Source organism: Eurytemora carolleeae, unplaced genomic scaffold (genome assembly GCF_000591075.1).
Source record: "Eurytemora carolleeae unplaced genomic scaffold, Eaff_2.0 scaffold180, whole genome shotgun sequence".
Taxonomy (NCBI): Eukaryota; Metazoa; Arthropoda; class Copepoda; order Calanoida; family Temoridae; genus Eurytemora; species Eurytemora carolleeae.
In genome coordinates, this window is record NW_019396212.1 from 163,981 (window position 1) to 190,934 (window position 26,954).

Below are 26,954 nucleotides of genomic sequence, written 5' to 3' on the forward strand. Positions count from 1 at the left end.
AAACATCATTGAAAAAGCCAATATTTTGGAGAGCAATCATAGATATTTCATTCCTTCTTGGTCAGGCAAAGCTTTTCAGGGTGCCATTGTGAATCCTACATGCCACTCTATAAATGAAAGGTCACTTGAATACACACGTAAATAGCCCATTTGAGTTTTTAAAGTAAAAAAATAATTGAGACAAAGGAATTGAGTCTTTGCCACAAATCCCAATCTTCAAATAACTATATCTCTACAACCAAATGATGTAAACCTTTGATATTTTAAATTTAGATTATTTGATATAATAAAAGGCATAGATTGAAATGTCTAAGGTCTACAGGACATTAGACATGCTAAAATGTAAAAATACGAATGAATGAAAAAGTTATTCTTGAATAATTTGGAATTTATTAAAAAGTTGATAAAGTTTGATATAATGCATAAAATGAAATTATAAATCATCTTATTTCACCTCCATACAAAAAAAACTTATTATACATTTTTTAGTCCTAGATATGATGTATATTTTACGAGGAATATTAAAAAAAGTTTTGTGAAAACAATGTTAAAGGTATTTCCAGACATCTCAGGCCTGTAATTTTTCTTTTAAAGCTCACGGTATTCCTCCCGGTTGTCTTCTTTAAACGGACTAAATTCAACAAACTTTTTATTTCTATGGAATCCGCCTTTTCCCGGAGATTGTTTAGATCCGTTGTCACAGCACGGGAATGTTTTAAATACCAACCATGGGGAAAGAGGACAAAATATTCGTGCCTAAAATTTTCCAAATATAAAGCAGACATCTTTGATATGATCCAAAATGCATTAGAGGATAATATGGACAAGGCACTAGTCTACAAGTGGACTAAAAGAGAAACAGTGTAATGAAGAGTGTTGGCAGAACGAGGAAATGTCTGAGCAGAAAAAAATCCACAAAAACCCCACAAACAATGAAAAGTTTCTCAAACCAAATTCGCAAGGCTTCTTATTTGATGGTTTTTGATGAGTTGGACATCTGCTATGGTGCTGCAAACAAAGTTGCAAAGCAAGATTTGTAAAATTACAAAGATTTGGACAACATCTGCTCCTCAGAGGTCCTAGGAAATGTAGATTACAAATATAAAAACCTTCAAGGGCCCTTTCTATAATAAAGTTTCATTTGACTTTTTAACCTCTAGAGCACGATTAAATGGATAAAGTTTAAGTCTGTAGATAAGATATTTAGGCTGTGACAAGCAAGGTTAACGGGATCAGTGAGAAAGCTATAATTGCGTCCAACATAATATCTGATCGACATCAGCTGGTCAGAAAATTGAACCAGTAAAAATATAGTGAACTTTAAAAAATATTTTTAAAGAACTGAGACGTCTAGAAGCACCTTTAAAAAAAATCTCAAAACTTATTGAACATACCTCGTATAACTATGAAACACTTTTTTTATTTTTAAATTTTAGAAATAAAATATCACCGATTTATGCGGCCTCCTTTGAATCACCGTGAGCGTGAGATCTGGCATAGACAAATGTGACTTCTTTCCCTCTTTCAACATTTGAGCAAATTTTGGTATAGATATTTTAATATATGTAGCTTTAAAGGGACTGTAAGCGCGATTTCAAGTCACCCTCCACGCAAAGATGGCCATGCCCGACTCTCAAAGAAACTCTTAAAAGCATTGTCGGACTGAGTATGATTTATTAATTATATATTAATATTTTTAATTTTAAAAACTGATTTTTGTGGGTTCACTTTGAACGTGACTTGTGCATTTCTACTGTAGAAAAACAATATTTGAAATATCAGAATTGAACAATTTAAAAAAAAAACACAATTCCGCATTATTTATTCTAAAAAAGTTTCAAGGGACCGTTTGTGAATCGGGTATTTCATCTTTAAATAGATGGTCACAATAAATAACGCTTACAGTCCCTTTAAGTAAATTCTTTAGATTTGATCAAAGTTTAAACTTTAAACAACTTTTGTGTCCCTTGTGTTTTGTGCAGCAGTATTTTTATCATGAAAATATATTAGCAAATTTTATAAAGTTTTTTTTTAGATTTTTTTAGTTTAGTTCACAGTTTTGTAAAGTTTAGTTTTTATTGTTATGTTTAGTATACAGTTTTGTAAAGTCTAGTTTTTATTGTTCTGTTTAGTTTACAGTTTTGTTAAGTTTAGTTTAGTTTTTATTGATTAGTTTAGTATACAGTTTTGTAAAGTCTAGTTTTTGTTGTTATGTTTAGTTTACAGTTTTGTAAAGTTTAGTTCTTATTGTTATGCAGTTAAGTTTATATTGTTAAGTTTATTTTACAGTTTTATATAGTTAAGTTTAGTTTTTATTGTTCAGTTTATTTTACAGTTTTATGTAGTTAAGTTTAGTTTTTATTGTAAGTCTAGTTTTTATTGTTTGGTTTGGTTTACTTTTACTGTTTACTTTCAGTTTTACACCATGTAAATTATGTACCTGAAATTGCATCAAATAAAACTTTTTAGAAGTTTTAATCACATTTATTTTTCATAAAGAAAGTTTGATGATGTTGAAGGTGGAGAAAGAAATGTAAATTGTTTACAGGGAGAAAGTGACAGGAAATAGAAAATAAATAAAGGAACCAATTCCAGGCTAGTGTACTGCAATCAGCTCCAGACTAGTGTACTGCAACCAGTTCCAGACTAGTGTACTGCAATCAGCTCCAGGCTAGTGTAATGCAACCAATCCAGACTAGTGTACCGCAAACAGATCCAGGCGAGTGTACTGCAACCAGCTCCAGGCTAGTGTACTGCAAACAGATCAAGGCAAGTGTACTGCAACCAGCTCCAGGCTAGTGTACTGTAATGCAACCAGCTCTAGGCTAGTGTACTGCAACCAGCTCCAGACGAATGTACTGCAACCAGCTCCAGACGAATGCAATGCAACCAGCTCCAGACGAATGTACTGCAACCAGCTTCAGCCTCGTGTACTGCAACCAGCTCCAGGCTAGTGTAATGCAACCAATCCAGACTAGTGTACCGCAAACAGATCCAGGCGAGTGTACTGCAACCAGCTCCAGGCTAGTGTACTGCAAACAGATCAAGCCTCGTGTACTGCAACCAGCTCCAGGCTAGTGTACTGTAATGCAACCAGCTCCAGGCTAGTATACTGCAACCAGCTTCAGGCTAGCGTACTGCAATGTAGCCAGGCTAGTGTAATGCAACCAGCTCCAGGCTAGTGTACTGTAATGCAACCAGCTCCAGGCTAGTGTACTGCAACCAGCTCCAGGCTAGTGTACTGCAACCAGCTCCAGGCTAGCGTACTGCAATGTAGCTAGTGTACTGCAACCAGCTCCAGGCTAGTGTACTGCAACCAGCTCCAGACTAGTGTACTGCAACCAGCTCCCGGCTAGTGTACTGCAACCAGCTCCAGACTAGTGTACTGCAACCAGCTAACGAATTTTCTAAACCATATTTGTTCAGCAAGTTCTCCCAATTACTGACTTATTTGTTTCACGTTTTTTTTACAGACTATAAGATCTGGATCATTCTAATAATTTCTCTGTGTCTTGATGAAAGCAATATTTCTATCTTATTGGATAAAAAAAATCGAGATCCTCTTTTTCATTTTTGAATAACCATGATCTTTAAAAAGAATTAAATTAAAATTAACGAATTTGGTGAATATTCCATTAGTTCTGGACAGTTGCAGTTTAGAGTTCCGTCGCCAGGTGTCTTCTGAAATTATGCAAATTTATATTTTAAAAATTCTATTCAACTAAAAGTTTAAAAGCTCATCATTCATTCTATGTATTCTAAAAAAGTTTTCAATAACAATAAAATCAAATTAATTTTTTTATCAGACGCTATATTGTCTGTCCCACTTATTTGATCAAGCTGAATTCGTAATTTGAAATGTCAAAGGCCCACGACAGCAGGTTGCAAAAATTTATAAATTGAAACATTTGAGTTTGAAGCAAGTAACCATTTCCTTTGCATCAAAGTAAAGGGCTAACAAGGATAAGAATATTCTAATACAAATGCATTTTCTGTGCTCACAGCCTCTGATTAGTATATTATCTTTATATCATGTGTCAAGTAAATATATAAACCTATAATGAACTAGATATTTCCATCTAAATTCTTCCATCAATATATACACCTAACCCACCCTAATCCAATATCTATAATCCATCAATCAAAAATAAAACATTAAAGAAGTTCAATTTATGAACAGAAGTCAGAACTTCAATATTTTGAATCTTGGGATCAAGCATTGATCTCCATCTTATCCCTTGTTGTTCATACCCTGCAGGGATAACATGAATTGAGAGATCAAACATTAACCTAAAAATTTGAACGTGCCCGAATTTGATATCGAGATTAAGCGACCTCAGGTAAAATAAAGAAAATATAATACAAAATATAAACTTTTGCTGAATTGTTTACAAAAAATATAAAAAAAAATGTTCTCCCGGAAAATACGCCATGTTGCTATACGTAGCGGGGTCCATACGTTGGATTTCTATAAGGTTTGACGCCAGCCGAGTAGATTTAGCCCATATTTGATCACTCCCAAATCTTTTATTTTCAATACTCAATCGGGAAATTTTTTGGCGTTAAACGCGTTATACATTTCGTAGCTTGGGTGTAAATAAATATTTTGAAATCTCACAAATCTTCCGTTCTTTTCTTTTCTGAGTCCTGAGACATATCATTAAAAACACTCGACCGGAAATACCGGAAATTAAATTAAATTTTGCAGAAACCTTTAGCGTTTCATAATACAACTTTTAGAAAAGATCAAAAACTTTTCACAAAACTTTTAATTCTTGATTCAAATTTTTAGTAGAATTTTGTTTTTTAACTAAATTTTTTTAAAGATAGAGAGTTAGATAAGATGGTTATAGTTCCGTAAATTATTAATGAATATTAAACATGATTTGAAGAAAAAAAAATAGAGCTGTTTTTGTGACAATCAAAAAAATATTTTAGATTGTGGCCAGAATTCTGAATTTGAAATTTAAGATCGAACAAAAAATATTTTCGTTGGGAGCACAATTGAGTTAAACCAATGATTTCATGACTATACTCTCTCCAACCCACCTTATCACTCTAGGTTTTAAACAACTGTCATTTTCGCCATAATATCTTTCGTTGTAATCCACAACATCCTCAGATGGCTAATCAATATCTCTTTTAGAATTGAATCAATCGTATAAATAGCTTGGTCGTTTTAAACATTGAGTTAAAGAAAAGTTGTCCTCGATATCCAATATATATTGACTAAACTCGTATTCCTGATAATTTAGAACAAATCTGATGCCGCAAGCTTTATTTTTTAGAATCAGTTCTTTTCATTCATGTTCCCCTTTATCCACAATTTATATAAAGAATTTATCTTGAATGATAAAATAAGAGATAATGGGGAAAATTCCACAACAAAGTATCTTTAACAACAGTGTTAATAGATTAAATAAAAATAAGATAAATCTTATTTATTTATTTTTTTCAATTCTTTCCTTGACCACTGATGCTAGAACTGTTAAAACTGTCTTTAATCTTGTAAAAAATTAAACAGTTTATGTCCTTGTCACCTATTTTAGTATTTTAAGGTATTATTATTATTATTATTGATGAAAATTTTTTTTTTTCGCCTGTTAATATTCTTGATATCCATCTTTTCCGTAATCTATATATATAAAGTTACTAGAAATTCAAGGCGCTTCGCGCCCATCTTCTAAATTAGTTGTGAACATGTTCTCTTTGTGTACATCGTAAAACAAAACAAAAATAATTCGCGGATTTTCACAAAAAATTTCGCGGATTTTCAAAATTTTTAAAAATTTAATGACGATCGAATTTTGATGGAGACAAATATTTGAAATTTTGATTTTTCATAAACCTTCCCTGGGGTCCCTAGATGTCCCACAAAAAATTTGGGCCCGATCGGTTCAGCCGTTTTGACGTTTATTGGATACAAACAAACAGACAGACAGACAGACAAGCCAAATTTATATATAGATATGTTTGCATGGCTGTCTGTCTGTTTGTTTGTCGAGAATCCCTGGACCGATTTGCCTCCAATTTTAATCGGAGAACTGGGGAGAGCCACGGAACTGTTCTCAGCTTGGTTTTGAGATTCTAGGTTGAGTAGGTATCGAAAAATAGCTAAAGTCGTTATTTACGAAAAGGGGCGTGTAAACGGTGGGACTAATTATGACTCCCCTGGTTATGTTCCCAAGCTAGTTCTAATATATTATTAGCCAAAGTTAAAGAGAATTTTTTCATGAAGATCAATAGGAAAAAATAATTGAGGAAAGAGATAAATATGCGATGTTTATTATAGTAAGAAAAATATTAATGATAACGATATCCGACTCTTGTATTGACAAAATTAATCATTTTTTTAAGGTAAAGTGGATTCCACAAAGAAGAAAAACAAAATAATAGACTTTCATCTTACAGCTGTTGCTCTGGAATTTAGACCAATAAGAAACCTTTCCTGAGCCCGAAATTTAAAAGAGTATTGTTGAACGAAACTTCCGAGTTTCCTTTTTTAGGGTCTTAATATTTGTGTAGATTTTGATTTAAGAGATTCGAAAAAATAGAGAATATGAATAAACTAAATTAAATAATATTTCAAAACAAAAATATTGATATTTACAAAACTGCCTATTGCCTAACCCCATTCGTGAAACCCGAGACATAGTATAGTACTGGTTGTCACAATAATACCCTGTTTATAGGTTTTGGGTTCAGGGGTCTTGTGAGATGCCGCACTACAATATGGACAGGATCAGTTCAAACCTTTTGACATTTTTTTAATACACACAAACAAACAGAAAGACGGACAAGCAAAGTTGATATATACATATATATGTATCCGTCAGCAAATACCGAGTTATCTACTGTTTCCATACTGCAGGTGTACTTCACATATTTATGCTTTATAACCTGTTGGACCCTGGAATATCATTTTATAGAAAATCTAAAATTATTGTTAAAAGAAAACCAAATTATGAAATAGGCTGGTTTCATAATTGACCAATGATCATTTCACTTAGACTCTATGCCTTCCACTTTACAAACGATGATTTTCCGTTATAAATCAAATGATGTTTTTATTCACCTAATTCATTTTAACGTTGATTTAACAGTTTAAAAAATTCGAAATTGAAATGCATGTATAGTCTAAGGAACATACTGTATTAATGTACTCTACTGCATATAATTTGTGAACATTTACATGATTTGTACACTTTGAACTCCCTTTCAGGCTGAAAGGGACTGAAAAAATTCATACCGAGAGATTCTTTTAATTCCTCTCTATATATTCTATTCTCTATGGTTTTAACTGACAGCCAGGGTTTGACGAAAATCAACAAGATCCATGTACATGTAGGAAAAACTGGAAATTTTTTTAATTAAATCACTTTTTATTTTTTTCTAAAGTTTCCTGTTCTAAAGGTTAATAAAAGGATACGCAGAGGAAGCCATACAGTGGGAATAATATTAGTGTATTGAGGCAGATTTAAAGATATCTTGGCAGAAACATTAGATTAGGAAAAAAAGTTGACACTAGACTAGCTTCTAATCTTAGAAAGGTGCACTTTTTCAACATTTTTCTCATTTCAAATATGTAAAATGTATTCTCCACAACTTTTTTAAAATTCAGAATATTTTTGCAACCTAACGGTGTTAATCTTTGAAATTTAAAACTTAGCTTATTTGATCTAAAAGAATTCATAGTTTGGAATATTTATGGAATTGATTTTAAAGAAAACGGAGTAAGAAAATCAGAGTTTGTGGCAAAGACTCATGCTTTGTGAAAATTTGTAAAATTTTATTTATTATTAGATATCTACTAACTTGAGAACATTATTATTAGATATCTACTAACTTGAGAACATTATTATAAGATATCTACTAACTTGAGAACATTACTATTATTAGATATCTACTAACTTGAGAACATTATGATTAGATATCTACTAACTTGAGAATATTATTATTAGATATCTACTAACTAGAGAACATTATTATATGATATCTACTAACTTGAGAACATTATTAATAGATATCTACTAACTTGAGAACATTATTATAAGATATCTACTAACTTGAGAACATTATTTTAAGATATCTACTAACTTGAGAACATTATTATTTTGATGATCAGAATTCAGTTGAGTGCTAAAATTATGTAAAACGGAGTAATTTTGTTAAAAATAGATGTTGTTGTATTTCTACTGAAGAAACAGAGCTCTAGGGAACACTTATAATCTATACTTTCTTGTTTATATTTACTACCCAGACATTAGTGAGTGTTTGTTTATACGGTCATCCATTCTTAAAAAAATAATATTTAAAAAAATAGTTTTCTTGTTTAAGCGGTCTTACTTTCTTTTTGAACTTAACTTCCATTGAAAAAATTGATTTTCGGAAAACCTGTAATTATCGAATACAATTCAAATTAATCAAAAACATCATTAAAATGGTGAAGAAGAAAAAAATTTGACTGAATGACGTTTCTCTGTTTTTAATGATAAAAATACGGTCCCATGAAATTAGGCGTATACAGTCCCTTACATGTTAAATATCAATTAGGTAATTCTTCACTTTTCCAATTACATTCTACAATCTACATTATACAATCTACATTATACAATCTACATTCTACAATCTACATTCTACAATCTACATTATACAATCTACATTATACAATCTACATTATACAATCTACATTCTACAATCTACATTATAGTGCTGAAATAGATTTTATTGCGTTAATAAAGCCATTATTTAAAGGATCTCAAACAAGAACATTCATAAAAAGGTTTTAAATAAAATTAATTAAAAAATAATAAGTAATTAAAACCCATTTGAGATAAAAAATTGTTTCTCAATCTATAATTGTGTCAAATTGTGCTCCCCCCCCCTGCTCATTAATTAAATTAGTAATAATGTCGTCTGTAAATCAGATAGGATTTAAAGTTAGCAGGAATAATGAAATCATGCGATATTATGCAATATTTTGCAGTTCTAATAGTCAGGATCTAGCTGGTTGGTTCACGGAGAGGAAATAGAAAATAGATTATTCAAAATTCATGTTACTAGGCAGATAGATAGATAGATAGATAGATAGATAGATAGATAGATAGATAGATAGATAGATAGATAGATAGATAGATAGATAGATAGATAGAAAAATAACAAAGTAGTCTGCTACAGTGTTGAAGCTTTTTTTATAAATACAACTAGATATAGAATCATTCAGGAATCTGGAGGGGGGGGGGGGGCTAATTCTTCCTAGACCTTATATATCATAGATTCTCGCTCTTTATATCTGTTCCTTCTCTAACTAATCACAATTATAATAAATGTCAGTTTTCTCTCATTTCTAGTTAGTCCAATCATTATTAGAAATTAGTAATTAGGAAATGAGTAATTAGGAAGATTGTAAAGTCCTAAATACAAAAGTATTTGGAAAAATTCTTGATTTCCATGATATCGTAAACAAGAGCTCTCGGAAAAGGATAAAAATGAAAACTATTTTGAAGGCATCAAATCTAGACGTTTTATCCATGGTCATTTTTTTCCCAGACATTTCATACGTAAAAATCACAAGAAAATAATAATAATAATAAAATTTGATTTTTTTCCTATGACCTCATTCTTAAGAAGCAATGAATTGTTCTCCGTTTGCTTTGCCAATTTGTTTAGGCCCCTTCAGGGAAAGCTGGATTCCATAGCTATTACTTTATAAAATGATAATGGGGAAAAAACCAATCGGAGAAAGCTTTTTACCAAAATTCCATACTTCTATACGTAATTATTCCCAGAATGGAGGTATCTTGACCCCAACAGCATTGACAGGGACATCCTCAGTATCCATAGCTTAGAGCTAATCTAATTAGCAGTGTAGAAGGTTGTTCAGGGTGAGGTGGCTGTTGAGAGGAAAATCAGCGTCGGGGTCACCACTGTAGAACTACTTTCAAGTGAACAGGACAAGCTACTGTAGAATACTATATTTCATGTAATATACAATGAGTTTATTTACTAAAGTGGATATTGTTCTAGAAAATCAGGCCGCATTACAAGCACTACTGCAGCATGCAAATCAGGGAATCCACAGTTCACACTCCCTGATATAACTATTCCATACTCCTAATTCTATTCAATTCTCCTAGATATAATTATTCTATATTCCTAGATATAACTATTCCAGACTTCGAGATATAATCATTCAATACTCCTAGATATAATTATTCTANCTAGATAAAATTATTCAATACTCCCAGATATAAATATTCTATATTCCTAGATATAATTGAATGTGGATTGTACGGCTCTAATTCAAATTATATGTTTTTATATTATTTGTCAAATATTATTTGATAAAAAATAGATTTAAAAAGAGAAAATGCTAAATCGAAAAAGTAGTTTAGCTTGGTTCCTTCGTTTTCCAATTAAGTATTTTTATTAAAATGAGGGGAAACAATTTTGCTGAGAAAAATCCTTGAAATATAAAAATGTATTTTGAATCCTCAAAAATATGCGTAAATTGTAAAGTGCATCAGAAAATTTAATTTAATTCTATTGAATTAATTAAATGTCATATAATTTCAAATATCTAGTTTAAGTATCAAATATTAATATCAAATACTCATCATTATTGTCAACACAGACACACATTACACTGAACTATCTGATATAACATTAGAGGATTAAATCGTAATTTTTCTGTCTTTAAAAGCGTTCATTCTCAGAATTTACTTCATTGCATTTATCTGCTGCATAAATTCGTATTCCGCAGGCCGCTTGATAAAAAACCACAATTTAAACAATCTATTTTCAGATAAAACAAGGATATCAAAGGTTTACAGGGTACCGTTGTAGATCGGACATGCTACACTTTAAGTGTCTCTTTTATGAAAAAAATATAGACTCATTGTGTTTATGTAACGATTGTTGAAAACAAGGAAATGCAAAACGAACAATTTTTCCTGATTTTTAATATTCCTCTTAAAATCTGTTACATTCTGCGTTCTTCGTTCACTTGTTTCTCTTAATTTGGCTCAATTTACAATTTTGTTAAGTTCATTCCGATATCGTTAATGAGAAACAACAATTCTGTAACGAATCTTCAATCAAAAAAAAAAGAATGAAATAAATTCTCAACAAAGATTTTTCAATTTTGAAACATTTCAGACTTCTGTTGAGCTTCTTGAAAGTAAAAAAACTAAAATGTTTCGAAAACGTAATGAAACAGGATGCCCAGCAGTAATCACATCTTATTCATCTGTTTGCATCCAATTATTTTTCTTAATAAGATTTTTCATTTTTTTTTTACAAAATGTGACTTTCTTGAGGATTATAAGCGCTCTTTCTTTCATACCTCTTTTATATCATTACGGTGAAAACGCAGCGACTTCCGGTGGGCGGTTGGCTCTATTACAATATTGATCACCCCTACTGGACAATGGACATGCCACTCCATAAATGGAAGGCCACTTGAAATTACGTCTCTAGTCCCTTTAAGACACACTTTGAGTTGAAAGTCTAATGCTAAAAACTTTCATTTACAAAATTTTAAAAATCGTTTAACATAATAATATTATAACATCTTTATATTGCATAATGCATATTCTTCAGCACATTCTCCAAAAAGGTTAACAATACAACAGCAACATACAGGATGAGTAAAAATATGTAATTATCACGGAAAAAATCTTTCAATTCTTTCATTTAGAAACAATATTATTTTAATAAAGTGTAACGTTAGAAACATTAAGGCTTGAACATTTGAATACAACGCAACGTATAGATATTTTTTTTTAATCTTTCTTAGAAACGAAACGAATAAACAGTTTTGATTGTCAGTTGTAAAAAGTGTAACAAAAAAGTTTTCACAATAACGTTTCGATACATCGTAACGTAAGAAAAGGTGCACTTTAGTAAAATTTCTAAACGCAATTAAAAGAGTTTATATTGTAAAAGTTAAGATAAAACGTAACGTTAACAAAAAATATTCTTTGCACTGAAATGCATTGTAACGTACAGAACTATGCCCCAATGACGTTTCATTGAAGCAAAATGTTTGTCATCTTTTAGATCTTAAACCAAGTGAAAGTGTAACGTAAGGTCACTGAAAATATTTACCTTGCATGAAAGTGGAACGTTAAAAAATTGTAGTTACATTACACAAGCATTAACGCAACGTTGGAAAAGTTTTTTAAAACATCAAATGCAAAAGCGTAACGGAGCTTACTGTTTTTTTCAATAACATTTACTAAAGCTTAACGTTGTATAAGGTATTCAAGTGCAGAAAATTCATTGCGTAACGTTACTCTATACCATAAAATTTCAAAATGTGCAACGTTACGTTTCAAACGTTAATACTTTTGATGAACACTATCGTAACGAAAGCTAAAATCTAGAAAAATCAAAGCGTTGACATCTCTACCAAATCCCCCCCTCCCTTCTCAACATACCCCCACTCAGTAATAAATATCGGGTTATATAATATTCCATAAAATTTGCCGTACGTTGTACATTATTAATAATAAATGTTTCTACATAAAACCCATTTATTCATTTGAACTGCGTTCTAAATGAATACTTCACATGATTGGCTTAACCATGTGATATATATGACGTATATCCTTAATTACGAATATTTCTGATTGTGCTGTAATTAGGGATATTAACGTTTTCATTTTTTGAAAAACGATTGTTTCATTATGAAAACTACGACAAAAAAACGAAAATGAAACGATCGTTTTTAATTAAGCTTGTCGTTTCGTTGATGATCGTTAACAGCGTACCTTCATTAACGATCGATAACGACGATCCTTCGTTAACGAAGAGAGAAGGAGAGAAGAAACCGCCCTAAATGGCATCTGTACTTATCATTGAGCAGTTTTAAAGAAAATATCAAGGAGTTAGCTCTCCCTCAACTTTTTACCTTCATGTAAGACGACATTCGACAAAGTTGCATGTAATTTGTTTATAAAAAACTATCATTTTTTAAAAAACAATCGTATAAAAAACGTTCACTAATCGTTTTTATAAAAACGATTTTTAAAAATTACAATCTTTATTCGTTTTCTAAAATTTTAAAAGGAAAGGGTCGTATTGGAAGGGCTGGATAAGTAGCTTATGCTTGTGCCCATGCGTGGCATTTAGAGCCTGACTGAGTGGTAGCTAGATTAATAAGCTATGCTTGCGTCCCTGTGTGGCATTTAGAGCCAGGTGGGTTGTGTCCTGGTTAAATTAGACAGCGTACTGGTTGTGCCTGGACTGATACAGTTTGGGGGGACGAACTTTTAAGTGTACGGCATTTACTACACTTCTTCCTACTCCCCACTTCCCCGCACTTTTTTCTGCTCTATAAGAATATTCATCTTAATCTACCACCCCCAACCTCCTACATTGCCTCCATCTCTCTCTCCTTTTATAACCCCCCCCCCCCAACTCTTCCCTTTCTCTCCTTTCCCTCCCTTCCCGTGAACAAATTTGCTGAGATGAACAAATAATGATTAGTTCCATCCATTAATAATACCAAATAAAAATGGTCTAACAACAGCGAACCCTTCGGAAATTTAAGATATATTACTCTAGGCTATAATAGTAGTAGAGCTATGAATATACACCTCAATGTATAATGTATATTGTTTATTGTATATCAATAGGCTTTTTCGGAGCTCCGCGCTCATCTTCTATTTCAATTGTGAACATTTTCTCTTTGTATATATAGTAAGACAAAACAAAACAAAACTTAGCGGGTTTATAAAAAAATTTCGTGGATTTTAAAAATGTTTAATAATTTTATGAAAATCGAAATTTTTTGGAGGCAAATTTTTTAAATTTTGATCATTCATAAACCTTCCCTGGGGCCACATGTTGTCCCACAAAAAAATGGGCCCGATCGATTCAGCCGTTTTGACGTTTATTGGATATAAACAAACAAACAGACACACAGACACCCAAGCAAAGTATATAAATAGACAGACATGTAGCAAAAAGTTGGCAAACATGATGTTCTGTAAAATTGCAGTACGTTGTACATTACTAATGATTAAATGTTGTAAACCTGTATTTATTGATACTGCGTTTCAATGGAATATTCAATATATAGCTTGAATCATGCGACATATTTGAATTACGAGATAAAAGCATTACGTAGATAGTTATAATGCCTGATATACACTTTCTCTAATAAAAAATGCGTAATACGATGGTATTTATCATGTGATATAGATAACATCGTAGGAATTCAATTACGTCAATTCCTTTTAACTTTGTAACATAAGCTATTTGAATAAAGTTAGTTGTATGAAACTCCGCTTGGATTACTGCAAGAGAGTAATTATGTTCTCGTTGAAACATACGAGTGTAGATTTTGCCTAGCTTATTGGCAATTTAGCTTGAAAGATAGCTTGGGTCCTCGTTGAGTTAAAAGAGTTAAGATTTGGACTATGTGTCCTTCAGAACCGGGGAATTAAGTCTGGTTGAGAAATTGCCTGTGTAGCAATTTCAATAGCCTGTGTGTGGCAGTTATAACTAGGGAGTTAAGCCTGGTTGAGATTTGGGACTGTGTGTCCTTTGAAACCGGAGAGTTAAGCCTGGTTGAGATATTGCCTTTGTGACATTCAGAAACGAAGAGTTTGTCCTGGTTGATCTTGGCACCAAGTAGACCTGGATAGATACGTCTCGAGTAAAACTGTTACGAAGTAGGTGTTTGTTACAGACAGACAAACAAGCAAAGTATACATATAGATTGTACATTAATATATTGTATATTGTATATTGTTTATTGCATATTGTAAATTTTATATTGTAACTGTATATTGTATTTTTTAAATTGTGTATTGCTAATTGTTTTTATTTCAAAACGATTACTTCGGACTATTATAAAAGTAGGGCTATGAATATAAAACTCAATAAATAATGTATACTGTATGTTTATGTTGTATAACGTAACTCAAAATAAATGTATGGTACTTTTCCAAAGGCATTTTCCCTTGGGCTGGGAAACTGCACAAATGTAAAATCCAAAACGAGAATTATCCAGAAAAAAGCTGTATTTTCCTTTATGCGAAATTTTTAGAGCTCATTTTTTGGTATAAATATCTCAACGAGAATTAGCAAACTTTTTGCAAATAAACGCAACTTCAATTTGTGTAATATATACACTTAGCATTGCAAATATCTAAACAAGTTTAGTTCAAAGTTTCAATGGTATTAAGAGGGGATAATTTTTTTCATTTTAACATTACAAAAAATATTTTCTTTTTGTTCATGAGCAAGTAAAAAGATTTTATTTATTTGAAATCTGGAATTGCCTTCCAATATCTTTGCAATCTTATGGTGCAAACCTTTGATATTTCAAACTTAGATTATTTTATCTAAGTATCTAAGTATTAATATTTTGAAATATCTAAGGTCTACGTCATTGGGTTACAAAGATATAGAGATTAGAAAATCAGAGTTTGTGGCAGCAAAAACTCAACTCCTTATCACACTTAAATATATGAATAAACAACCCTGAGATAAAATATTATTATATGCGATAAAACCATACTTTAGACATATCACATTCAGGAGTAGAGTGGTTAAATGAAAATTCAATGATTTTTTAATTAGCTTTTAGGTTTATTTTCTGAAACTAATTTCTGTGAAAATATTTTACAAAAAAAAAGATAAAATATGTTTTTAAAAGCACATAAAATATAGATTTACACTCTCAAGTTCCCCCTCATGCTCTCTTCAGTGCATGCTTTCAAACATCTAACTTTTACGATGTTTAATATAAAGCTTGTAAAATGTAAAGGCTGTAAATATATAAATACCCTGTTATCTACAATCAATATAAAACTGAAATATTTAAAGTTTAAAATTTCAAAGTTTGAAATTTTTGGTAGATTTTAGAACTTCGCTGGAAGTTTTAGACAATGAAAGTATTTCAAATTTCAATGTTCTTATGAAAATACAGAATAAAGATTATAAACTAACAGACTCAAGCAAATTTGCACGGCAATAAAGTTTTTGAAAGGAATTGAGTCTTTGCCACAATTTCTAAGTTTCTAATCTTAGGAACCAAATGTTGCAGACCTTGGATATTTCAAACTATGAATTTTGTTAGATCAAATGATCTGAGTTTGAAATATCAAAGGTTTACAACATCGGGTTCTAATGATATTGAGATTTAAATATTTGATTTCGTTCCAAAGACTCAATTCCTTTCCTACAAAGATGTACCCGCAGTTTTATACTTGCTATCAATCTTACTAAATTTAAGAAGAAAAATGTTTCTGTATGATCGAAACACCGCTTTAAAAGTTTCTGATATTTTTCTAATTTTTTGAGGTTTTATTATTATTTGAGTATTTATTTTAAAGTACCGTTTCACTAAAGTTTTTCGGCTTTCTTCCTCCCTAAACCGTTTCTTTTTTCAATGTTGTTTCGAAATCTAACTCAATGTTGCCCCGGCTCTAATATTTAAGTTTCCAGTTCCTATTCATCAACTTCTTTTTCAAACTAATATGATGACTAAATTTTTTTTCTAAAGAATGCTGACAAATGAATTTTTTTTCCATATTTTGTTCAGAAAGAAAAATTTTACTTTTGTATTAAAGATCTAAATACTTTTTTATTTTCAAAACTAATCTCGTTATATCATCCCCCGACCCAAGAACCTAACATTGGGATTTATAGACGCAATTATGCATGACTCTCCCTTTACAACGATGCCGCCTCAATCTGAGTAAAACCTAGACGATTTCGTCCTTTTTCTTTCTTTTTTAAACGTGTTATTTCTCACAATTTCCTCCATTGTCTCTGCAGATTACATAAGTCCGTAAACAACTTTTACAGAAAATCAATAGTTAGAATATTCATTTAATTAGCTAAATTCATTCTTGGCCCGACTGAAAGGTTTAAAGGGAACCGTTGTGATGTTAAATGTAAGATCCCTTGAAGATACGGTGACACTCCCTTTAAAGGTAAATATAACTTTGAAGAGTGGGTTAGGGTTTGTTTACATAATATGACATATTAGGACAGCTCTGGAACTAGTTTTCTTGTAAACAGAGAAATTGTAATTTTCAATTTCTCTGTACAGAATCAATATTTGCTATTGTTTGTGATAAAACTAGTTCTTCAGCTGTCCTGGTACGTCACACTAGATTGTAAACAACACTTCTCTTGGCTAAGAATTAAACTGGCCTAACCATACAGAGTTACACCGTAATCTATGGTTATTAAGTACCGGGCCTACTTTTAACCAGCATGAGCAAGCTGTACAGTACATATACAGATTATATCAAGCAAAACGGGACGGTGCACCAAATGAACCGGCCTCTTATAGGCGAATTCTAGTGGTTACCCTTAACAACTTGAATCTCATCATCTGATTCTAATCCAAAATCACTATCTATTGAGAGATGGATCTTAATTAGGTCAAAAAACGTTAATTTTATAACTAAGATTTTAGATAAGTTACCAATTCGTTCTGTTCATTCAAGAGTTGCTGACTTGCAAGGAGTTCTTACTATTTATAGGGATTGTAAGCGTAATTTCAAGTGACCTTCCTTACAAAGATGGCCATACCTGATTCACAACGCTAGTCTTAAAGATTTTGTCTGGTCAAGCATTCTATCTAATTTTGAAATCAGAATATTTTTAATTGTGAGTTCAATACATCAGTGACTCCCGCATTTCTATTTGCAGAACCAAATATACGAATTATCGGAGTTGAACATTTTGAAACAAAGATAAACGATAATTTTTTTCCACATTTATATATTGATCAGATAAAAAATTTAACGGTACGAATATTCTTATCTTCGCATGGAACTACGTTTAAGGTTTCTGGAGATAAAGTCAGGTTCTTGAAAATAAAATTCCCAGGTTGAAGATGAAAAGTTTTGCGAACTATTTCTGAAACTGCAGATATATATATAATAGAGGTTTCATTTCCAGGCACTTGAGAGAGAGGAAAACTTGTAAAGGGTTGAATCAATTAATCCGTCTAATAAAGTAACGAGGAACAGATCAATTTTTAAAATCTATATTTTTTTCAGGAATTTTCTGTTTTGTATTTTTTTATTGGAAAAAAACTGGCATTAGAGAATTTTTTGACTTAAAATTTCAACTGAGATTTTAAATGTCTTGTATTTTTTTCTAAAAATTAAAAAACGAAAATAAGAAAATCTTGGAATTTATTTCTTGTTGGTTTTCATTGTACAAAGAGAAGTAAAACATGATTAAAATGACTATGCTGTGACAAAGGATGAATTAGAAATAAATTTGATATCGAACGTAAAAATTTTAGGTCTATCGAATGTTTTGCAAAGAAAAATTTATAAAAATCTTCTTTTATAGAACGGAAAAATTTCATAATAATAAGCTTTTAATCTGTGGATAAATATTCTGAAACTAAGAAAGATATAAATAGGTTTAGGAGAAAATGAAGAGAAGAAAATTCTTACATATTTGTCTATAAAGACTTGTCCTTAAATTTTGAAAGAAGGAATTGAAAAAATAGATATTTTACATGATTATGAAATATCAGAAAAGAATTAGAAAAGAGTAAGGGGGGGGCAAAGTTGACATTAGAAATATATTCTTTGGAAAGTGTGGAGGGGGGGGGGTGGATTGAAACGATGTTTTTAATCTTAAAAATGAAATCTATAGAATAAAGGGATTATAGAGGGGGCGGGGGGCGTTGTACCTGTTTAAAAGGACCGTTCACTTATTTGGATAATTTCAGGGTAAAGTAAACAGCCTATTCGCCGTATTAGTCTTACTTTTCAAAGACAACTGTGGCCGGAGAAAAAGCCGATTTATCGAGCGTTATTTTGATTCGAATAAAATATAAGTGTCCTCCTACCTTTTCTGCAGAATATGTAGGTAAACAGAATACTTCTTTATATCTTAATGTTTTCTTAATCCTTGCAAATATGTTTGATATAAACAATTTATCACTTAGATTTTCAAAAACTCATAAACACTCTGTTGAAGCCAAAAATATTTTGAAAAAGTCAGTTTTTGTCCCACGAAGATTCCCCGTGTTGATTTATCTACGAGGCTAGTAGCGGGAGGATGTGTAAGGTAGAGGCTGAAGGGTGAGATGATACTGATTCTGGAGGCTGTATTCTAACCACCTGCAGCCTCAGATACTATGGGACCTCTACCTTTGTACAGATATACTCTTATGTACATGTCTGCTTTACAGTACATAGCACTTACCAGATACTATGGGACCTCTACTTTATACAGATATACTCTTATGTACATGTCTGCTTTACAGTACATCACTTACCAGATACTATCTGACCACGTACCTACCCCTTTGTTCAAATCTACTCTTATGTACATGTTAGGGTGTCAGTACACAGCACTTACCAGATACTAAAGGAGCTACACCTGTGTAAAAATCTACTCTTATGTACATGCTTGCTTGAGAGTCTTAGACCTTACCATATACTATAGGACTTCTATTTTTGCACATATTTGCTTGATATTAAATAGAACTTACTAGATATATTTTTGTTAAAAAAGTCAACCCACTCAATTTAAAACTTTTATCCCAACCACATTACCTTACTTTTATCGAGTTCTCAAATAAAATGGACAAGTGGAGTGGTGCCTATTTGGCATGTGGATTTTTTCTAATTTGTATTTTCCTTGACTGTAGATGTAAATAAAACATTTCATTTGGGTTTTGCATAAACATATAGTACAGAAGGGGTGTCCAATAGGGATGTCAATTCCTTTAATCATTCTAATACAGTGAAACCCTTAATAACGAAGACATCGGAAGAATTTATCAAATGTCGTCTTGACAATTTTTCAATGAGTTTTATACTATATTACGTAAATTTCAGTATTTGCGAAAATAAATAAATAGCCATGAATATGCGGGAACAGTTTTAAAGAATTCCATATAATCATTTAATTAAAAACTAAATATCTGCAACATTCCATTATCAGAAAGTGAAGAATACGACATTTGATGAATTCTTTCGATGTATTCGTAATTAAGGGTTAGTATAAACTATTTTCTAAAAAAATACATAATACAAATTTAATATTTAACATATATATAATGACCATGAAATTCTTTTTTTATGGTCAGGTTGCAGGCACTTAATCGTTCTCTTATAAAACCAAGGTTTCGTGATGAAACTGCTTATATTCATTATTCTACATTTGTCTTTTATCTAATTTCAATTAACGTAGCAATAGGATTAATGTACAATTAATTGATATTGGATCACGAAATAATTGTTTCTCTTTAAGGACTACAGGGTATAGACGTCATTTGAAATGACCCTTCATTTCAAGAGAGCCATTTCGATTCACAGAGATACCCTTTGAACATCTATCTTCTTCTATAGCTGAAGGAATTATTAGGTAGCAAAGTCTAACAAATAATTTAGCCTAAAATCCCGGCATTTCTTTTTTAAAATGAAATTTGAAAAATAAATACTCTTTGGAGTACTTTAATCGTATGCAAAAAATGCGCAACGGGGATTATTATCAACGAGGTTATAGTATACAGAGTGATGATGTACGCTAATCCTTTACTAATTGTACAGGCCATGTACTCCGCTTTCAAAGGTCAATCTGTATGTTACAGTACTTGAGGGGATTTCTGAAAATCAGTTTTAGTCACGTACGTTCAATTGGTCCTCTATTTATGAGAGTGGAATGTCAGATTAAGAACCGTACATTCAAATGTTTAACATTATAATTCTAATTCATTTTTCTTGACAGTAATTTTTTAGATCACAGGACAATTATAGAGTTGAGGGTGATCCAAATAAATATAATATTTTTATAAAGCTTTAACACTAAAATAGCCATAATCTCTTAATATCCTATATCAGTAATCTGTCTTAATCGTACACTTAGTTCCGACCCCCCATATTAATATACACTTTGACAATACATAAATCTATTTCCAAAAAAAAATATTTTGCTAAAATAAGATTTGCATTTGATAAAAGAGTAAGATCAAATGGGATAATATTGAAAATTTGAAACAAATAAAAAGTGGATTCAACGTCAAACAGTGATTTTAGAGTCGTTTTGAGGGACAGTATTTCGATAGCTTTGTTTGCGCAAGATTGTTTTCGCTTTTGCACCGGCCGGGCCTTTTAGAGTTTAAATCGATATGGATAATGCATATCACCAGCTGAAGTGCTCGGCGTGGCCAATAAAAAAAAATTGATTTTAGAAAAAAAATAATAGATTTTTGAGAAAAAAATCTAAATTTTTTAGCCTATATTACTCACTCCAATCGGCAATCATTGGAATTCTCTCAAAAAATGTCAGCCCATTCGGTATATGAGCGAAGAGATGTATTATATAGATTATATAGATGATATAGATATGACAGCAGAAACCAAGGTTGTATAATGAGGTTGCTTCTCTCAATGCGCTCCAATGTACGGAAAATGTCATCTCCTAAGATAGATGGATAAAAACCAAATATGACGCCACTCTCGCCTCTATAATCAGTGACGTCATATTAGGTTTTTATCCATCTATCTTAGGAGACGACATTTTCCGTACATTGGAGCGCATCGAGAGTATGGGAAAATAGTGACGAATTCGATATCGTCTTTGTTATAGTTAGCATTGTAATACCTAATTTCAAAAGCCATAATATTATTATGTCTGCTAGAGTTTATTTAATGAAAGTACGGTAAATGGCTGTAAAGATGTGTCTATAATGTCTCCGCAAGATGAACAGTGAAGACGGACAAGTTTACTCTGTTTGGATACTGCAATTTTCTTGTTTTAAAAAGTACAACCGTATGCAGTCAAAACATAAACAAACAAAATGTAAACATAGCAGACGAAATTTTTACAGATTAAAGCTTTCTCAGTAGGTATCACTATACTAAATCAAAGAATTATTTTAAAAGACGATATCAAATTCGTCACTGAATTCCCATGTTTATTGGGACGGGGTGTCTACAGAACCTTGGTAGAATAAATATTAGTCGATGACACTGCAAAGTGCAAACAAGACAGCAGGTGAAGATGATCAAATCTATGATACATTGCTGACTTTTTCTGGAGGTTAAGTTGAGAACCATTTATTTTATAAACCTCGTTTGATTTAATCAAATATCAAATATCTAGAACTACTAAGACGACATTCTTTACTATTGTTGTTCAAGAGAAAAAATACTAATTTAAAGGCGATGAATATTAAAGAAGTTAAGTTAAGTTTTAAAGTTACAACTTTCTCTTTTATTGCTAGTTTGTAAATTTTGAGGCATGAATATCAAAAGGGGCCAGTTATTGAGCTGCTAAGGTCTAATATTATTAAAAAATTTTAAAATAAGATTTTTTTCTAAATCAAAGTTTTATTGATTTAAAAAAAGTACAGGGTGTCCCAAAAAACATGGGAATTCAGTGACGAATTCGATATCGTCTTTTTAGATAATTCTTTGATTTAGTAAAGTGATACCTACTGAGAAAGCTGTAATTTGTAAGAGATTCGTCTGCTAAGTTCACATTTTGTTTGTTTATGTTTTGACTGCATACGGTTGTACTTAGTAAAACAAGAAAATTACAGTATACAAACAGAGTAAACTTGTCTGTCTTCACTGTTCATCTTGCAGAGACATTATAGACACACCTTTACAGTCTTTTACCCTTTTCATAAAATAAACTCTATCAGACATAATAATATTATGGCTTTTGAAATTAGGTACTACAATGCTAATTCATAACAAAGACGATATCCAATTCGTCACTGAATTCCCATGTTTTTTGGGACACCCTGTATAAAATAAGATTTATCAAAACATTTTAATTTAAGCTTTTCGGAAATTTCAACATTTCAACCCCAAATTTATATTTTATCATATTTTAAATTCAAATAAATGTTCCAGATTGACTTAAGTTTAGAAAGGATGAAGGGGTTCTGTAGGTTCTTGGTCGGGATTACTTCCAGAATTATTTGAACTCCAGATAAAGTTTAAAGTTTGAGATAAAGAAAAGTCTGATTCTCCGAATTCTGGAAAAAAAAGTTCAAAAAGAAATTTTTTTTGATTATATATTAGAAATTTAAATCATTTTTGTTCTTTTAAATATACCTTAAATAAAAGGAGTTATGATTGAAAACATAAAAGATTTAAATCTTGCGTGCAATTTTCTTTAGTCGGATCAGAAAATAAACTCGAACATGGTTAATAACAAAGGAACTGAGTTCCAAATTTTCTAATCCCTAATTCTTTGGCAAACTACTGCAAAGGAAAAGATCAAAATGATTTCTGTTCTTCTCAATATATCTTATAAAGATCAAAATTATGTAATATTACTGGTTCAACTCTGTGACCTCGTAGCTCCCCTCTACTCTTGATCTAATTTATCCGGGTACATATTTAATGTAATATTACTGGTTCAACTCTGTGACCTCGTAGCTCCCCTCTACTCTTGATCTTATTTATCCGGATACATATTTAATGTTCAAAACATTTCTGTTCTTCTCAATAAATCTTCAAAAAGAGGATTTATTATTAAAAACATATTAGATTTCAATCTTCAATATACTTCTGTTTGATATGATTAGTATCTACCTAATAATCAACCCTATTCCATTAAACTTGAAATCCTCTGTATACACATTGTACCGTTATCCAAGTAATATAAAACCTTGAAAAGGCCTATTTTATGTTTGACCCTGAGTAAGGTTGAGCTCTAGGTGTAGGCTAGACTAGGAGAGCAGAGTAGTACTCTCAACCAACCTTGAGAAATGAACTTGAACCTGAACCTAACCTTCATCATGCACAGCTGACAATTCTACAACCTTCAACATCAGAGTAACACAACAACAAAAACAACAATGACAACATTACGTCACTTCATTACTGTTTAATTGTTGCCTTCGTTTAGGTAATATCTATATATAAACATATATATATATATATATATATATATATTTATATATATATGATATACATAGATATATTAAAGAATAATGTAGGGTAAGTTTCTTAAACAGCCAAGATTTATTACATTCACGATTCTAATTTTAAAAAAGTTAAATATTTTTTTTTGATTTTTTTTCGGTTTGACTCCCCTTCTTCTACCGAGTCTGAGAATATTGGGCTCGACCAGACGTACTTTCAGGCCTAACACAGAGAGAGAGAATTAGGCCTTGGAATAAAAAGAAAAAATATATATATAGAGATATATATATGCGTCAGGGTTTTTTAACCTTTAAACACAATTACAAAGATAACGAAAGTTTTGTCCAAATATCTAACAAAATAAATATATGTTTCCCTCAATCCAATTTGCCCCTATTATTTAATCCACTTTTCCTCTGTGCTCTCTATCTAATTAATTCCCTATCCTCATGTTCTGTAAAAAAAAAGTTAGATTTCAGCTCTATTTCTTTAGCTACGTATCGCTTGATTTTAAACGTGATTATATGCATATATGAAAGATGCGCCGTTAAAGCTCCCTGGCCTGGCATAACCTTTTTAGTCATAAATCATACATAACCACGTAAAATGATTTTACGTAAAATAGAAAAGCAAATTAATTCGGAATTATTTATTAGAAATTCGAAACATTACTCTGCTCATATAGCTCTTCAATAGAAGGAGTTATGATAGAAAGAAAACTCCGTAAGTTTAAAGATTGTTCAATAATAGATATAAAAACAATAATGAATTCAAATAGACGAATACTGCAGCATCTAGCCCTGGTTAGTCCATGAGTGTCCAGATTCATATAAAAGTCGTCAAACCAGAGTGTTGAACACAATATTCAAAGGAATTGAGTCTTTGCTGCACACTCAATTTTTTTAATCCCAATATCGATGCAACCTAATGGTGGAAACCATCGGTATTTCAATCTAAGATTATTTAATCCAACAGAATTCATAGTTTGAAACAAATTTGGTTGCAAGGATATAGGGAATAGAAAATCAGAATTTGTGGCAAAGACTCAATTCCTTTCTTCTCACCACGGACTAGCCAGGGCGAGATGGACTCAGTTTCTTCTACGTGAATTCAATCACGTTGATCACGGGCGGACACAGGGGGGGTGGCGGGGGGACATTCGCCACCCCCTGACAGATTCAGGGAGGGGCGTAGACCCCCCTGAGATTTCGGGTGGGTTCTCATTTGAACTACTGCCGTTTGAACTATGGTACGTTTGAACTATTGTTCGTTTGAACTATTGTTCGTTTGAACTATTGTTCATTTGAACTACTGACATGACGTCATATCCTGTAGTTTAAATCAACGCATTTCTTGCTCATTTGAACTATTTTTCTACCCCAATTCAATATATCAAATTAATAACATTCGTATCCATCCTTTTCAACATTCGTATCAAGCCTATCATGACATTCCATCCTTTTCTACATTCGTATCAAGCCTATCATGACATTCCATCCTTTTCAACGTTCATAACATTCGTATCCATCTTTAAAGTATCAAGATAAAATTTTTTTTTTGTAAAAAAGTTGAAGAAATATAACTTAAAACTTAAAAAGTGAAAAACGTATCTATTTTAGCCCTAAAAATGATAAAAACTCACAATCGTATCAAAAGCTGTCATAACAGCTGTCAGTCTCTCAGAAATATTACTTAAAACTTAAAAAGTGAAAAAAGTACCTATTTTAGCCCTAAAAATGATAAAAACGCACACTCGTATCAAAAGCTGTCATAACAGCTGTCAGTCTCTACGCAGGCATCCCAGCCTTTGTTTTAATAGTTACGCGGCACACTGCACATCTTGAGTCTTTTCTTAACAGTTTAATTTAAAAATCAACGACAACAAGTAAATGTTATTGTTAACGATGAATTTAGAATTAGAAATTCGTAAGAAACTAGTAATTTCTTTTTGTTCTTAAATTGCTAATGTTCCTATTATTGTTCCTGTTCCTAATACTGTGTCCGACCCACCTGAAATCCCTGTCCTAATCCTATATTTTTGTTCCTTATTCCTGAACAATCTTTTTATTGTTCCTAAATCCCTGTCCTAATCCTTTAATTTTGTTCCTTATTCCTGAACAATCTTTTTATTGTTCCTAAATCCCTGTCCTAATCCTTTAATTTTTTTCCTAATTCCAGGACAATCTTTTTATTGTTCCTAAATTCCTGTCCTAATCCTTTAATTTTGTTCCTTATTCCTGAACAATCTTTTTATTGTTCCTAAATCCCTGTCCTAATCCTTTAATTTTGTTCCTTATTCCTGGACAATCTTTTTATTGTTCCTAAATCCCTGTCCTAATCCTTTAATTTTGTTCCTAATTATCAATTTTTTTGTTCCTAAAAAATCTTGCCCCCCCCTCACTTAAATCCTGTGTCCGCCCCTGACGTTGATTCATAATTCAACAATCTTTAAACTTACGGAGTTTTCTTTCTTTATTCTCTCGCTTAAAATGCATTAGCTGATAAAAATGAAAAATGTAAAAGAAACCAAATTATGTTTAAAAGGTAAAATTGTGATTGAAGGTGACAGGTCTCTGGATAAGTACGAACTGATAAATCCGTGTGTTCTATATCGGGGTATATCCACTGTGAACTATGCAGAGAAGGAGAAAGTCAAGTTTATGCGATACTAATTTCACGAGTTTGTGACCTCGTAGCTCCGTTAGTTTAGAGTTTATGCACCAGAAAAATTGTCCAGTTAGATATTGTTCTTCTCATTAGCTGTTTGATAAACGAAGTTCTGATGGAAAACATTTAAGATTTGCGCCCCTACCGTTAAATTAGCTTTAGTTTGCGCCCCTACCGTTCAATTAGCTTTAGTTTGCGCCCCTACCGTTCAATTAGCTTTAGTTTGCGCCCCTACCGTTCAATTAGCTTTAGTTTGACGAGCATCCCTTCTCAGCTCTCATATATGAAGAATAAAACATTTATTATATTGCCTAAATTATATTTCTTAATTACTGTATAATCCATATATCAAGAATCTTATTTATATATATTTTGAGCCATGCTTGTATTAATCAAAGTTAT

General features: G+C 31.6%; 1 protein-coding gene across 2 annotated transcripts in view; it reads right to left on the reverse strand.

The window, feature by feature from the left end:
• Positions 1–19,068, reverse strand: part of LOC111698289 (calmodulin) — a 43,283-nt gene extending 24,215 nt beyond the window's left edge. Inside the window, exon 1 of one of the 2 annotated variants that reach the window (XM_023468582.1) lies at positions 18,842–19,068. The gene's annotated coding sequence lies outside the window, so the exon portion shown is untranslated. Of the gene's footprint in view, positions 1–1,450; positions 1,520–18,841 lie in introns of those variants that run through there. The other variant, XM_023468583.1, reaches the window with a different exon arrangement.
• Positions 19,069–26,954: the final 7,886 nt, after the last annotated feature.